The sequence below is a fragment of the Arachis duranensis genome, chromosome 10, assembly GCF_000817695.3.
Source record: "Arachis duranensis cultivar V14167 chromosome 10, aradu.V14167.gnm2.J7QH, whole genome shotgun sequence".
NCBI classification, from domain to species: Eukaryota; Viridiplantae; Streptophyta; class Magnoliopsida; order Fabales; family Fabaceae; genus Arachis; species Arachis duranensis.
The window spans coordinates 64,760,607-64,763,370 of NC_029781.3; the positions used below are offsets into that span (position 1 = coordinate 64,760,607).

The following is a 2,764-nucleotide window of genomic DNA, read 5'->3' on the forward strand; positions in this document are numbered from 1 at the left end:
CTAAGACATCCTCGACACTCTATTTTCTTTGCTGTTTTTAATATAACAAATGAACTCGGAATTGCACAAACTTTATGTCCAGGTATTCATCTTGAAATAAGTTTTCTAACAAACCAAGGATCATAATTTTCTAATTTCTCTAACCTCAAGAATAAAGGAAAAACTGTGACTGCTCTGCAGTGCATAAAACCAGAAAAACAGCAGCAGCATGTGATATTCAAAATTCAATATAAAATCCAAGTTAAATCCAATGACTTTAAAAATTAATGTAGTTAAACTTTACTCATCCAGAAACAAGTGTGTCTTGGTTGCAACCCAATTGCTATTCAATTCTAAAAGTTACAAGCATTGGAAGTTGATGCATAGCTTGCTGAAATCTGTTTCTTTTCAGCTCTGACCGCCAATATTCAAAAACTCACAACTCCCAATCCTCAACTCTTAAAATTATGAAGTTTTAGAGAAATAAGGAAAATTAATCAAATTTTATAACAACATTGGTTTCGCTCCAAAACTCAACTCGTAGAAGTCGCAGCAAGACAAACAAGTTGCTGCCCTGTTTGACATTTTCTGCTGCAGGACAGATTTAACAACCTATCTTTAAAAATTTGCCATAAATTGTATATTTAACAAAAAGGTCCCAATTTTTCCAGTTTAGTTCCTTATATTCCCAAGTTTAACCCAGATTTAGTCTCATGCAAATCCGATCATTACATAATTAGTTACAGCACATGCAATACCACCACAACATAACTCTACATCCTTATTAACAACCACCAATCCTAATCCATCATAAATAAATATAAGAACACACTATTAATAACTTCCACACCTCATAATTTCAATATATATATATATCCACCAACAAATCCTTTCCAATAACATTACAAGGCTAATCATTAAATACAACAAACAATTCAACTTATCCTATGGTATCTCTAACCTAAGCTTTCACAACACCGTAAATATTAAACGTACGAAACTTAAACCATACCTTGGCCGATCACTTAATTCACCCAAGGCAGCTTCTCAACACAAAATTACAGCCTCTTCAAGCTCAAGTAAAACAGCCACAAACTAAGCTTTGATCACCAACAAGCCTCCAAACATTCCCAATGCATATATACCCACTTAATCTACACCTAATACATATACATATTCTAATTTCAGTTCTCCATTGCTAAAACAAGATTGAGCTAGGGTTAGGGTGTTCTTACCATACCCATATGCTCAATAGCTTGAGCCCACAAGTTCCGGAAGCTAACTTGAACCTAGAACACAAGGATTGAACAATTTTTAACTTAATTGTTCATAAATTTCCGAAATTAGGAGAAGCTGGCTGAGAAGGAAATAATGAGTTACCTACCAAATTGTTCCATGGGTTTCATAGAGCTCGTCGCGGTGAACGCGTGGTCGCAAACGGTTCGTCAATCGGAGCTCCGGATCAAAAGTTACATGGATTTGAAATTAAAGTGAGGGTTAGGTTTTTGCTTGTGTTCTTCTTCCCCCTAAGAAATGTTTCCCAGCGTGAATAATGAAGGAGAAGGGAAATAAGAAGCTGTGCCTCTTTAATGGATTGGGTTTGGATGGGCCTTGGGCCCATTTTGGGTCCGGTTCAACCAGTCCGGCCCATCCGGCCCAATTTTGGGCCAAACTTTTCGAAATTGGTATCAAAATTCTCTTTTCGACGAGCTCTATCCCATTTTGATATCAGTTTTGCGTATTTAATTTTCCTATTGAAAATTCGATTTATTGACTAATTATATACCGATCTTAGCGGGGTTTACAATGGCACCGATGAAATCTCCATTCTATTGAAAGCCTTCCCATTTTCTTTGGAGGGAAAGGCAAGAGAGTGGTATTACACTCAACCCGGAACAACTGTTTCCAACTGGGATACACATAGGAGAGAGTTTTTAGAGAAATTCTTTCCAGCTGAAGTTGCCGATAAGCTGAGGAAGGACATGTCTATGATCGTTCAAGATGAATCTGAGACCCTCTATGAATACTTAGAATGCTTCAATAATCTTCGAGAAGCATGCCCCCATCATATGATTGACAAGATAGTGTTGCTCGGCTACTTTACACAGGGTTTGAAATCTCAAGATAGGACCACATTGGAAGGTGCTAGCAATGGTTCTATGAAAAAGTACAAGACTACGAAAGAAGCATGGCAATTGATCAGCGACTTAGCTGACTCTACTAGGAATCACAGGCGAGGTATCCACTAATAAAGAGACTGCTATTATAGCTCAGAGCTTATGTGAAATGACGAACTTGCTGAAGCAGATGCAGCTGAATCAACAACAGCCTCAGCAAGTCCAGCCTTCTCCACCACAGCACAGCCAGTAGTTGGTTCCACAAAGAGTATGTGGAATCTGTGCAGATTACAGTCACTATACCGATGAGTGTCCGCAACTCCAATTAGAAGACAACACTGTAGCAACCACCATAACTTTCATGACCGCCCTAATTAAGGGTACAATCAAGGTGGCAACTATAACCAAGGATGGTAGGATAACTCTAACCAAGGCTGGAGAGACAATTCTAACCAGGGTTGGAGGGACAATTATAACAGAGGAGGCAGAGATAACAATGGAAATCAGAGGTGGAATAACAATAACAACTTCAGGCAGCAGAATCAGAATCAATCCTACAGAGCACCTCATTTAAGACAGCCTCAAGCATCTCAGCAGACCTATCAGATCACTTACCCCTCTTCATCTCCTAATGATGAGTTACTACAATCTATTGATCGGAGACAACA

At 38.5% G+C, this 2,764-nt stretch overlaps 1 long non-coding RNA gene across 3 annotated transcripts in view; it reads right to left on the reverse strand.

Moving 5' to 3' along the window:
• The window catches only part of LOC107469852 (uncharacterized), an 8,855-nt gene extending 7,311 nt beyond the window's left edge, over positions 1 to 1,544 (reverse strand). For all 3 annotated transcript variants that reach the window (XR_008003639.1, XR_008003640.1, XR_001588257.3), the window contains exons 1-3: positions 1,364 to 1,544; positions 1,215 to 1,268; positions 992 to 1,139 (exon numbers count right to left, since the gene is read on the reverse strand). This is a non-coding gene — a long non-coding RNA (uncharacterized LOC107469852). The remainder of the gene's footprint in view (positions 1 to 991; positions 1,140 to 1,214; positions 1,269 to 1,363) is intronic.
• Positions 1,545 to 2,764: the final 1,220 nt, after the last annotated feature.